The sequence below is a fragment of the Musca vetustissima genome, unplaced genomic scaffold (assembly GCF_032173495.1).
Source record: "Musca vetustissima isolate MV318-11 ecotype Yass unplaced genomic scaffold, APGP_CSIRO_Mvet_v1 utg896, whole genome shotgun sequence".
Classification (NCBI taxonomy): Eukaryota; Metazoa; Arthropoda; class Insecta; order Diptera; family Muscidae; genus Musca; species Musca vetustissima.
The window spans coordinates 77,290-92,141 of NW_026887934.1; positions in this window are offsets into that span (position 1 = coordinate 77,290).

The window sequence follows — 14,852 nt, forward strand, 5'->3', positions numbered from 1 at the left end:
TAAGAACACATATTTTTATTTTAAAGTAGAATAATACCTCCCAATTTTCGGTATTTGAGCAGTGTGGGCATAATTTTTAACATAATGGTAGTATTTGGGATTCTCATTGGATAAATAATGTCCCTACCAAGAACTATTCGCGTTAACTTATATTCTGGAGCAGGTCCCGGTATCTCTCACTATTTGGTATTTTGGTTAAATTTATGAACCGAATTTGATATAGTTCATATTTTAGCCTTTTGATGGGTGTCAAATCCTCCCACAAAAATTTTACCAAGGCATAGAACGCATATAAAAGTCTCGATCGTTAGATGTGATTGTAAATTGGCATTTCTATAGGTCTATGCTTTGACATAGTCCCATATATATATATATATATATATAACTGAAGTAGTTAAAAAAAAATTCTTTAAAAAAGTTTATAAAAGTCCATGTCGTGACATTAAAGATTCGTCCTCATTTTCAAGTAGTTTGAAAGTCTTATCAGCAATTTCAAACTTAAGATTCTGGAATTTGGTGATTGGTGTAACCAATTCGACCTGGAGCAAAGGTATCAACTTCAGTAAAGAGACATCACAGTCTATAGAAATAGCATATCCTGGATAATTTTGACACAAATGCTAATCAAATAATTGTATTAAAATCGTTGGGGCATGATGTTGTTATTCATGAAACCGAATATACAAGTGCTCTCTCAGTCCCGCCAGCATCTTTTCGCCAGCATCCTTTCGCTTTTGTACTATTCATTTCGTTGTATGTGTGAATTTTTCGAAAATTTAACTAGTTGATATTGAATTAAGAAATAGGCTTTCAAACCCAACATACATACATTGTATTACTGGTTCTTCCGAATACGAAGTTATACATTGGGCGCCATATGTTTTCCTTATATGATGAGTTCAATCCAAATAATGCTTATACTCACTTTTTGCTTACATATATGTATGTTACTCCATTAAATGTCCATTAGATGTCTATTTGCATTTCTACATATAATTGAATAGTACCCCCCCCCCCCCCCCCCCCCCCCCCCCCCGCCCCCCCAACAAATAAATAAGAAAAAAAAGCATTTCAAATGTAATTTTAAACTTTTCAACGGCAAATCTTAATTTTGTCCTCCCCATCCACAATCATCGTTATCAACAAATCAGAAAAAAGTGTCCGATTCAAATCACATGGAATGACGAAAAAAAAACAACAAAAACAAGCCAGCAAATTGAAACGCAACGACAAAATTAAATACAAAACCAAAAACACAACCAAACAGACAAACAAACAAAAAATGTCAGTCAAAAATTGAAGACGGATTAATTGTCGTATTTCTTGTCTTTCTGTTCATTTTCTTAAAAAAAAAAAAAGATTTCCAGCCGCAGCGAGTATGTGACCTAATGGACAGAGATACATTTTCCATTTCGATTTAAATCTCCACACACTTGTGTGAATTTGATTTTATCCATGGATGGTCGGATGGATGGATGGCCATAAGAGTGTAGTGTTCGCTGGACATTTGCTTGGGCGGATGGATGGCTAGCTGGATAGCTAACGGCCACATGACATGATTAAGAGTCTGTGAGGTCGGTACGAAAAGGTGGAGGCTTAATGCATTTTCAATAATGTTTTGGCTGACTTTGGTGCGGTTGTGGAGCGGTGGAGTCAAGTGTAAATAAGCTCAAATCCCACGATTCGGGTGGCATTGTGAAACGTTGCCTTCGTCGTCGTCACACGACAGACGACAGTGAGTGGATGAAGTCTCGTCCGTTTTTTTCTTTTTTGTCAAATCTTTCATTAGATGATGTACGCCATATCGCTTGTCAATTAGTCGCAAGAATACCGAACAACAACAAAAGCAACAAAACCAGCCCACCAACCAAAAAGCCCAGCACAATTGGAGGGAAACTTAAACGAAAGCCCAACCAGATGAAATCAGACAGGAAGTCAATATTGTCAATACCAAAACATTTCAGAGATACTAAAATTTGACACTTGACATATTGAAGACCGGCCACAATAATGGAGAGATAAACAACAGAGAAGCCTGTCGAACTCATTAAATGGCTGCTAAAGTTGTGACTCAGGCGAAAGCAGTCCGACAATCGTTCGTTTAAGTGGTGATGCTGCTGTGCAAAATTATTAAAAATGCCACCGACTGTGTTCGAGTATCAATAAAACCAGTCGAGCGACGAATTTATTCTTTTTGACAAACCAAAAAAGAATTATTATCAGAATCATAAAAAGCGAAATGTTTGATTAGGTTAAGATTAAAAATTCGGTATTTGAACTCACACACAACGAAGTCAAGAATTCCCGCATTGCAAATATCATCATACCCTTTTGTAATATAACCACCGACCAAGTGGCATTCCAAGGGGAAGGATAAAAAACCTAATTCTTCCTTTGATTTTTTTATTCAAAGAAGGACCTGTCGCGCTTAGCTTTGCTGTTACACCTCTCTTTAGAGAAGTGAGCAAACATTTTGCCAAGTACCCTCAACCGACTGTGAGCGTTATTTGCCTTTCGCCTTATTTACACAAATGAAATCCGCACAGCAAAAGGGGTGTTTCGGCATCCCATCCTCCAGCTTGGGTTTCATACAAACAAACAAGCAAGAACACACACACACAGAGAAACTCACAAAAGGATCTCACAGCGACATCGACATCACATCCTGTGTGATGATGTAAAAGTTAATAACAAATCTTGACATTACACAAGATGTTGATGTTGTTGTCGTTGTTGCATTGTTGTTATTCAATACTCCGGGGCCGGGTCGGGCTGTGCTGAAGTGTTTGATCTGTGAGTTGCTCTTTTCGTTATAGATTCAAAATTACAAACGAGCATTGCACGCAACGTACTCAACTCATTGTAATGAAGAAATACAAATACAAGAATACAACAATAAAACTTTGCAGCATGCTGTTGTTATTCATAAAGCGGACCATACAAGTGTTCTCTCAGCCCCGCCAGCATCCTTCCGCAAAATAATATATGACTACTACTGTTGACTTTCAAGTTGATTTCCGCTTTTGTACCATTCAATTCGTTTTGTGTGTGCAGTTTTTCGAAATATGTACAGAGGTGTGATTCTGAAGTTCAGAAGAGGGTATTGTTTGCGTAGAAAAGAATGTCCTTTGTGAATGCAAAAAAAAAAAAATATATATATATATATATGGTTTATGATTGTGGGTATATTTATAAAATTGTTATTTGAAAACACTTTCTGGATAAAGTTTGGTCCAAATGTTCGATTGTGTTCTTCTATAGACTGATACATTTGTTCCGGTGATTATAGTCCCTTCCTTTCTCATTATATATACTGAGAATTATGTTTTTATAGAGACTATATGGATACACTTCCCAATTAGTGTAGAATAGATCAAGAAATGTGCAGTTAAATCGCCAAATGTCCATTGTATTGAAGGTTGGACGAAATTCGGAACTGCACGTTGGGCGCCATATAATTTACGTCACTATATTGAGCTTATATGATAAGTTCAATCCAAATACAGTTTAGATTCGCTATTTATTTACACCTTCACGTATCCGGCTGACATCCTTCCTAATCAATATACGACTTCTACTATTCAATTTCAAGGAGGTATTATATTGGTAGAAAAGAACGACTCATTTGTATGCAAACACAACTGTGATGGTTAATCATGAAGTTATTATTGGATAGCTGTTTTTGGGTGGCCGTAAAACACCTTGTCGGACCGCAATACAGAAATTGATAAAAAATAATCGAGGACTTTACAGGAAATCCAGACTTTCACTATCGAGGTTCTTATAAATAACATACTTCTTCACAAAAAAAATATTTAATGTAGACCTATATTTGAAAATACGTATAGAGTTGTGTGTTAAAGTACTTTACATAGCTGTTAAATAAGCCGAACTTAAAAAGATTTCTAAGTGCGTCGTTCTTGTGCGCAGATCTTCCAATTTGAAAGGCCATACTCCGAAATGTTGTCTTTCACTTGATCTTTCTATCGAATTCGTGGCCTTACCTCTCTGCGTGAATCATCAATTGGCTTGCTTTTATATGCCTTTTGAGCTGGGGCAGCCTCACCCATTGTCGAAACATGATCTAGCCGACGTAGTTACTGCAGCTCGATACTATGTCGATTTCCAATAATGGATAGTACAAGTCATGGTTCATTCTACGGCAGATCGGCGTCTACGCAGATCGATCCATATATTTTTTGGAGAATTTTTCTCTCAAACACTCCAAGAGCTGCCTCATCTACTTGCACAAGTACCCATGCTTCAGATCCATACAACAGCACGGGTGGTCTTGTTTGCAAATTGCTTACCTAGACCATAGTAGCATCTGTTGATCAACACTATTTTCCTCCGGATTCCAAAGCTTATGGCGGTACCGAGGTAAATAAAATCGTCCACTACCTCAAAGCTGTTGTTTTTAAGTTCCACTGTTGGTCCGAGTCTACTGGACGTCTTGCGCGTTGAAACCATCAGCTTGGTCTTCTCGCCATTTACTGCCAGTCCCACATTAGCAGTGTGCCATCTCTGTTCACATTTGCATCTCATATGGCATTTTCCAGCAGGATGTTAAAAAGGTCACACGACAAACTGTCAACTTGTCTGAATCCTCCTTCGGTATTGAAGAGTTCCGAGAGGTCCTTTCCGACTATAACTGCCGACATTGTGTCAGTTGATGTTATCGTGCATAGTAGTTTTCGTTTTGCAGGAAGGCTTAAACTCCTCTGAGGGGATTGGTCTGTCGAATGTGGCCGCCAGTGTGAAAATCTGGTCTATAGTGGATTTGTCAAATCTGAAGCCGCATTGATAAGATCCAATAATATCATTGAACATCGGCTTTAGTCGTTTCATTTTATATGCGATGGGAAGGAGGGTAATTCCTCTATAGTTGGCATATATTTTGTCTCCTTTTTTGTGCACGGAACACAGTCCCTATCCCAATTTCCCAACCTTAGTGTCTGTCCTTAATAACCTACTAGCAGATAATATACATTGACCTTGTCTACAACAAAATTCCAGACTTTTTAAAGAAATTTTTAATGTAGACCACAAATTGGAGGGCATTAAAAGTTCGGTTTGGTCGAACTAAACTACTTTTTACTAGTTTCGGTCTATTGACGACATACCATTCTCTTAATGCTGAAGTAAGCATACGTTTATTTCCTCAAAAGTTAAAAAAAATATTTAGATATTTAAATATTTATTAAATTATTTAATATTTAGTTAGTTAGAAACTGTAAAATTTCCCGTAATAAAACTTTACTTTGATCAAAATGGCGCCCAATTATTTTTTCCCTGTATCTCAAATTCTCAGCAAAAGATATCCATTTCAATTAAAACTAAATGTTCCATAAAACTGAAATAACAAGTTTAAGCCCCTACCCTAATTTCCCAACCTAAGTATCTGTAATTGTAGTCAAGAGAAAATACAAGGTTCTTACGGAACTTTGGAGACCCTTAACTCCAGAAATACAGATTTTCGCAAGAAAGAATATACCATTGTAATCAGAACCTCAAGGACTACATGTGATAAAAATTTCAAAACTATTCGCTAGGGGGCCCTAAACTAGACTTCTTCCATTTCGTTTTTCAGAAAACAGTAAAGTTTCCCATAATAAAACTTTATTTTGATCAAAATGGCGCCCAATTATTTTTTTCCCAGTATCTAAAATTCTCTACAAAAGAGATCGTTTTCAATAAAAATTAATTTTTATGTATTCATTATTTTGAAAGTTCCATAAAAGTGAAATAAAAAAGTTTAAGACCATGTTGCCCAGTCATGCCGAAACAAACAACTCACATGGCATTTAATTTGTTCTTTGGGGTTTTCGGGCATGACAACAAGTTTCCTCGAGACAATTACCAATACTTAGTGGCTAATTAAAAGCTGAATCATCATCATCGCCGTCATCGACACCGCTACCACAAATAATTGAGATTCGGTAATGCTTGCTGGCAAAGCATTGCTGGATAATTAGGAAATTTAGTAAGTAAACGTTGGAAGTGATCGGACAGTTTGTTCCTCTACACCTGATGAGAATTAAATTGAAGCAGCGACCAAGTTCACAAAATCACTAATCATAAACAATTACATGGACAAAAAATGAATGTAAACAACAGCAACAACAATAACAAATGATTAATTTTATTTTCTGCCTTCGTCAACAGCAACAACAATGCAGTGCAGTGCGTTGACAGGTAATAAATTGTAGCAGAAAACAATTAATAATAATAGCTTCCTCAATGGCAATAATGAACATCACACAAAGGATCAGAGTTCATTTATGATCAACAATCATTTCCCTTCTGCCGAGATTGTTTCACTCTTCCTCTGCTTGGGTTCTTGACTTCATGGCCTTAAACGGTAGCAGGATATGCTTTCATTAATAGCTGATAATAGTTATATTTTGCAGTTCTCCTATTTTTGCTATCCTTCTCATTATCAATTGGGACAACCAAAAAAAGAAAAACAATTGGAAATTCTAATCAAAACAAAAAATTGGAAATGCAGATCGAAATCATTTTCACGCTCTAAATACAATTCAAAAGAGTACAAACTAAGTACTCCGGCAATTGCGCTGTTGTCCGTATTGCGTAGAGTAAATATTTCGGTAGCTGGGAACCGCATTTAATCTCTGATGTATTCCGACCGACCCCTTAATTTCATGCATTTCAAGCGAACATCAAAACAACGCTGTTCAATTGCTTTGATCGGAGCGGAATAGAACAAATTAGACGCATTTCATAGCCTACGCTAGGCATTGAATGGGCCGCTCGGTTCCTAAATCCCTTCAAAAAAATGACAAAGACAATAGCAACATTAACTCTAAGAAGAACAACGAGAAGAAGAAGAAGGCAAGCCTGTCAAACTGAAGACACAGACACAAAGACTCTGTAATGGGAATCACCGCCATAGAAATTCTTTTCAAAACAATAGCCGTTCACTCGTCCGTGGCAGACATTGTGGCGGCAGGCAGGTAGGCAGACGGCTGCCTTGTCTCACCTACAATGGCTGTTGTGTTCGTGCATTCGGGGACTAACGTAAAATTGGGTTAATTTTTCCACTGCACTTCCTCTCCACGGCACATAACGCGTAGGTTTTACGTCATTTTACAGACTCCATCCCGGCATTCGAGTCAAAGAAGTGTGGGAATTTTATGCGTTCGGCTCACAAAACAAGTTCGAACCAAATCTAATGATCAACCCAAGAAACCAAACATGCAGCACGGCCAACGAAAAAAACAAAAACTAACCTGTATTTGTCTGTCCCATATCTGTCTATTGTCTTTGTTCAATATGTCATTCACACTATAACTGAAAACGCAGACAGACTGGCTTTGAATGAAACAAATTGACAAAGAATCCAATAATAGCAGCAGCAACAGCAGCACCAGCGGAGAACAAGAAGTTCCCAAATCACCTACAAAACTATTTCAATTCAATGTCCATCATCGACAGAAAACGGTTTTTAATTAATTTCGTTTCTCCACCTTCGTGTGTTTAACGAAATAAGGGTCCCGATTTCAAATGTGTCATTTGGAAATCTTTTGTTCCGGCCGATCAAAAATTCAGAGGACCAAATCAAGTGTGTCAATTTTTATGTTGTTTTTAGAATATGTGGCGGCAAATATTTCATTCATAATTCTCCTTGATACCTGTACAGGCATAATGAACTTGTTTGAAATATTCCATATGAATATTTTGTGGTAATTTTGATTCAAATGGAGTGGGGAGAGTGTTATTTTACACGTCATATAAAGATATACTTAAAAAGGTGTTCCTTATGGAAAAAAAATTAAATTAAATAGCCTAGAATATTTCAATTTTAGGATTGAAGAAAAGGAGGTGCAATGAGATGAGGTGATACCCCACATGGGTAGCAGAAATTTTCAAAATCATTTCACTGAGATTCTTCAAAATTTTATAAGGCTATGTCCTCAGTTCACAGTAAAATTTATTGTCGGAAATTAATCAGACGCGTCAGATTAACTTCCGATTTTTTTCTGGTTTCAACAATAAGGCAATACACTCACCGACTTGAACTTCCCAACACCGCATATCCATTGTCATGGAAATAGAATATTGGCTAGTTTTATTTCCTAGATAAATATTGTTCCATTGATAATTATGCTGCGAATTTTGATTAACCCCTAAACACCACTGACGGATAACGCATTTCGCATTCCAGAAGTGATTTTGAGGTATTTCAGTCTTGACCGATTTTTTTTTTTTTGCCATTACATCCTCAATTCTCACTCGGACATTTCTACCCAATACTGTTGATCAAAGCCTAATCTTCAATCATCGTCCCCATATTAGTTTAAAAACTTTCTTTAAAAGAAATACACAAAGAAGACCGCGTGACAAAAGATCGTTCAGTGTACGGTTCACAGTCGTCGTTCACGAATGTGAATCGACAAACTACTGAACTAGTTCGTTCATGACAGTAGAACTAAAAAGATCGATCTTCTTAATAAACTAGAAAGTACAACTCTAGTCTGATACCACATCTTTGAAATAATTTCTCAAACCTCGAGAGTGGGAAATTTAGTCCTAAGCTTTTTGTTGGGCCAGTATTTATTTATGTAAATTTACAATTAAGTTAGATGTATAAGAATATAGGAGTAGAAAAAAAACTAAAAATAATTTTTTGAAATAAACAAAAAATAATTATAAATAAAAAATAAAATAATTATAAATAAATTATTTTTATAAATAAAACTAAAAGAACTTATCCTAAAATAAAAGTAAACACTTTTCATAAGCGAAGATCGTTCACAGGTTCCGGACCAACAATATTTTTTATTTTATTTCTTAAAACGAACGAGCAGTACTAGATTCCATTTGTTCATGTCTGCTCTCATTTTACCAGTTCCTTTTAATACAAACGTTCATGCTCTAGATGAACGATTGAACCAAAATGATCTATGGAACTAAATGAGTGGCCTAAAAATAGGGAACCACTTCAGGAATCTGATTGCCCAATTATGGCATTGAGTCCATATCGCACGATTATTTACTTGACCTTCACATTGTAACATTATACCGTATAGCTTAATATCCTCTCGCGCGCAAAGTCAAATCCTTTCACTAGTTCCATCTGTTCGCTGTGAACCTGTTACTCTGTAGTCAGATGATTGTGGGAAGCATAAAAAATCTTTCATTGCCAAATATTATAGTTATATAATCTTCCATATATTTTTATACACACTTGCTCTGTAGAGGTAAGTCAAATCCCCGAACAAGAAGTATTGAACCAATTCATGTGCTGTTATCTCAGCTTATTTTATAGCAATATATATGTGTCCCTGAAAAATTACAAAATCGTATTTTTATATATGACGAGGGAATAATCCCTCGTCTTCCAAAGCGAATTCTAACTCCAGCGATCTTAGGCACTCCTGTCTTGACCGGTCGTAGTTCATTCAAGCTTCGGGTAATTCCATTGTTTTATGTTCGATTTGAAAAACGAAATATTAACAGAGGCCTCCAATACCTATTTATATTGTCTGGGCGAAGTTGTATAGCTGTAGTGAAGTTACAGAAGATTTTCGGTTGGCGCCAAGTTCAATCATTAATTAGCACTTCATTAATTGTATAAGGACTTTTATATATAATAATAATTATTATTTTTTTTTTTGTCTATTAAATGTAACCCGCCCAATCAGACTTCCTTATGCCAAGTCTTTATTCCAATGGGTAATATTATACGCGATCACGTAAACACACAGAAAAAAACACAATTGTCAAGCTAAAAAAACAAGAAGACTAAGGCACCTAGGAAATGAGAAAATTTATAATGCAAATGAAATAAAACACAGAGAATGAAATGTGCACGGATGGATGACTCGAAAAAGGAGGAAGTAATGAATGAAAATGATTAAATGAATGAATGAATGGAGTTTAATGAATTTTCCACCATTCCTTGGGGACTCATGTCAGCAGGAAGGCCGTAACATGCCACACAAAAAGACAAGATACACAGCACACACACACACACACACAAACATACACAGTTATCTCTACTTCAAACCTAAATAGATACTGAATACTGGCAAGCAAGAACAGCAACAACAACAACATCAGCAGGAAGAAAAACCTAATAACTCTCACACGACAAATGTGCATTAACTTTGAAGAGGAGTCGAACGCAAAAACAACAACAGCAGCAACAACAACAAGAACGACGAACCCCCACTGAAGCCGCAAATGTTTACCTCAATGTTTAGCAAAATAATCGTCAAGTGCCGCTGTTCAAGCCCGTTGATAACATGTGCCCGAGTCCAAGGCATACCACCATAACCTCCACCTCTCCTTCACCGCATGCTCACCCACTCCCCCATCGATGATGGTTGTGCTATTGAAATTTAATACTTTAGCCATCTACGGTACTTTCGACTTACTCTGGTCGTGCTTTGCTTCCATCTATCCTTCGTCTGTTGCGACAGACTTGTGTCAGTCATCAGGCCTATTCAAAGTTAACAGTTTGCTGTTGCTGCTGCTGCCACCACCCCGCCCCGCCACACACAGTACTGTTGTGATACAATAGACATTATTCGCATAATATTGGAAACACATTTCACCCTCCACTGATAATGATGATGTGATGTGGTATGGTGCGGGATACCACCACAGACAAGTCAATGCACAGTGGTTTAAATAGTTCTAAACTCTTTTTTATATATAAATGTAAGTGACTGTCTGATCATCAACGCAAAGATGAAGCGATTGAAGCTAGGAACTTTACATTTGGCAAGTACGGAGGATTTGGTGCGTATTGGTGTGATAAGGCTGGTGTTTTAAAAAACGTACTAAACAGTACTAAAAACGGTATTACGCAGGATCGATTAGAAGTAAAACTTTGGTATGCAGTTTTGTCTATGATAAATTTGGTATGTATGCTTTTGGGAATTAGTACTAAAATGTACTAAAAAGTACCTAATATTACAGTGTAGATGGCTCTTTTTAAATTGGTACTAAATATTATTAAATAACACAAATTAATATTGATATTAAGCGAACAAATAAACTTAGAATCTTGAAATTTCGTATAGGTATTGTTTTTTTGGTTGAAGTAGGAAGGTGATACTACATTTAGTACAATATGTAGTGGGTGGATGCATTGAGATAGATTCTTGAAATCAAGAATGTGGAACGTTGCTGCAGTTTCGGTTTAAGATTTACTATTGGTCCAAAGGTGACAGATAAGGCTGGGTTTTTGGAAATTCGTACTAGAACGTAACGAAAAGTACTAAATATAGTATCATTTGTATTTGGCGAACCGGTAGAGCTAGAACTCTGAAATGTTATTGGGGGTCATAGATAAAGTGTAGGATATGATCCGAAATGTACTAAAAGGGACTAAATTTGGTACAATTTCGTAGCATGTGAAATTTGAATCTAGGTTCTAAATCTAGTTCTAGTTCTAAATCTAGGTTGTGAAGTAAGGTCGATATAAAGAGTTGGTTTTGGAAGTGTGTACCCATGCATACGAAAAATACTAAGCAGTACTAAATGTGATACAATTTAAATTTGGATCTGGAATTTTGAAATTAAATTTTTACCGAAGTGTTGGATTAGAATATGCCGGTTTTTTTTGCACAATTCTTAGATATGTGTACAAAAAGTACTAAATCGTACTATAATTGGTACAATTTTAATTCGGGTAAACCGATAGAGCTGGGACAATAGCATTTGGAAGTACGGTCACTTTTGGAAGTAGTTTTGGAAATTCATACTTATGGGTACTAAATGGTACTAAATTTGGTACAATTTGATTTTTTGTAGATCGATAGGGGGGGATCCTGAAATTTGGAGTTAGGATCATTGTTGGATGGTGTAGGGTTGAGGTTATGTAGGAAATTCGGGTTAGGGTGAACAGATAGAGCGGGAACACTGAATTTTGGAAATAGGGTTACTGTTGGAGTGTAGGATTGGGGTATGGATATAGTTTGGGAAATTCATACTTATGGGTACTAAATGGTACTAAATTTGGTATAATATGAATTTTGGGTGAACCGATAGAGCTGAAATCTTGAAATTTGGAGTTAGGATCACTGTTGGGGTGCAGGATTGAGCTGTGTAGGATGTCTTGGAATTTCATATCAATATGTACTAAATTTGGTATAATTTAAATTTTGGGTGAACCGATTTAATTGGAATCCTAAAGTTTGGGTATATAAGAAGTTTTAAAAATTCAAACTAATGCTAATGGTACTAAATTTGGTAAAATTATATTTGGGTGAAGCGATCGAGCTAAAATCCTGAAATTGGGAAATATGATTTCTATTGGACTAAATTTGTAAAATTAAGATTTGGGTTGACCTACAGAGCTCGAATAACGAAATTTCGACTAAGTTTTGGAAATAAGTCTTCCAGAGTTCGAAAAATAATAATTGGTACCAAAATTAGTATAAACTATATTGTTAGGATTTGTGTGTATTGTCGAGATATGGAGGTAATTTAATTGTACTAAAATTGTAACTATGGTTCATGTTGGTGTGTAGAGTGATTCAGCAACGTACACAGGATTTCATTTCGGGGGGCCCGGTAGTACAAAATGAAAAAATTCGCTGTTGCAAATATAAATTTACTATGAAAAAATTGATTGCGTACGTCCCTGGAGTGATTAGCTCTTGCGACTATGCAGTTATCTGTTAAAACAAGATTATGTTTTTAGACATGTTTAAGTAGTTCCCGCGTTCGCTAACGAAGTTCGGTTTGCAGTTAATTTTTCGGTTGTAATCTCTTGGGGCGTCTATATTCGAGAACAAGAATATCTCATCTGTTCAATCCTTGCTGATTGGTTCGCATTTTAATCAGGTTGTTGCACCAATCTGGAATCTTTGAAATGTAATTTCGAAATCGGTTGCTTGGTATGAAGATGTACCGACTACACCTTGTGGTACTTTTTGGTTCCCTGTACAACTCAATAATTTATCTTCTCAATCCACTGTGCCAAAATACTCAGGATGGTCTTAGATTTGTTTATTTCGTATTGCGTTCACATTGCTCCGACAATAGACAACTTGTATGACAAGTAGCAAACGACAACAACAACCATCCAACCAACAGGTTTCCAATTACATGTTTGACGAAGTTGCCTGAATAAAAAAAACCATCGGACTCGATATTTTTGCCGGTTGAATATTGCCAACAGCCAGTGGGAGGGTTTTTCTGTTTAGTTCGGTGGCAAAAAGGAAACAGAAACACTAATAGATTTTGTATTACCTTTTAACTCTCATGCTTCGACGAACTTAAGGTCTCTGAGGAATTCATTTCACTTTGAACGGAACAAGGATTGCAAAACAGAAAAAAAACCAAAGCCGGCGAGTACTCGACACATGCCACATGCTGTAAATTACAACAAAATAAAGACTACACGCTGTTTCAACGCCTATATTGTGGTCTGTCTGTCAGCCAGCCAGCCTTCATTCAATTCGCCCTTCGAGTATCTCATTTCTCAATGCAGTTGGTAGTTATTTTTTTGTTTCTTATTAGAAACAACAAAGCAGTTCAAAATGGAAGGTTAAATGAATTCGAAGAGATTTTCGATTTCATTTAATTTTGCTCTGGCAACTAATACCTCCTTACTCCCTGGAGTGGGTGGTGGTGATGGTGGTCGTGGTAGCAAGGGAATTGTTAAAACCGCACAAATTGCATATTATGGCGATGGGTTATGGCCTAGGTCCGGTTAAATTTGCAACAATAACATTTTGACAAGATACATAATAAACGACAGATGGCTTTTCCATTAATTGACCTGCTTTACAACATCTTCATCTGCCACCCTAGTTGGATATTCCACCTCCCCCTCCCTGCGCCCACGTTGAACGCCATTCAATCAGAACAATCGATAATTGTTGTAAATGCCATTGTTTAAATGTCATGACAACTATACACCCCCTCTCCCTGCGTCCTGGTTAACAATGTCGGAATATTGTAACACATCGAAGAAGCAAAGGAAGAAAACTTTTGGTTAAATTTAATAAACATAATTCCTTAGTCTTGCTCTCTCTCCCACTCAGCAACGAAAAGGGTCCTTTGTTATTCGGCAAGGGTGCGGGGAGATTATGAAATGCCACATTAAACTAAATAAACAAACACAAAAGCCCAACAACAACAACAGCAACAAATCCAAGTTGAAAGTTATTAAAACGATCCGCCCTGGGGTGAGAAGTACTTGAGTGGGTAACCACAGCTGACTGGAATTAAATTGTTCTTACATTGAATCGAACATTCAATTCTGGATTGTTGCCGATATTCGGGCTCGTGTTATTGTCGCCCAGAAACGTTAAGTACATCTTTAGTAACAATTAGAACAAATCCTTTGGTCCAAAAAAAAGAAATACTTGTATTGATTGTTTTTAGTGTTTCAAAAAAAAAAAATTGACAACAGATGTACAATTGTATTGGTTAAAGTTGGAGAACAATCAATAACATGGTGTTGAATATTAAGGGATACATATCTGTATCAAGGTTATGGAAGAAGAGTTGGATAAAAGGCAAAGCAACTCCTTTAAAAGAAATAAAGTTAAATTCGATGTAAAAATAGAGAAATGATTTTTTCTTTTAAGGGAACCCCACCCATTCTCGATTTTAATTTTTCAAGATTTTCAATGGGCTGGCTAATCAATACCAATGCTTCTTAAGTTTTGTAACTTTGCACATATATATTTGAAGATTTAAAAAAGAAGAAAAATAATTTACAAAAAAATTTTGTTGTTGCTTTGTTGTTGTTTTTTGTAATTAAAGAAAAGTCCTTATTTTTGATGGCGGGCATGATAACTCCTCACTGGATCATCGGAATTTGAAAATTCCAACGGTGTTAGAAAGAGTACATGTCTGGCTCTCGT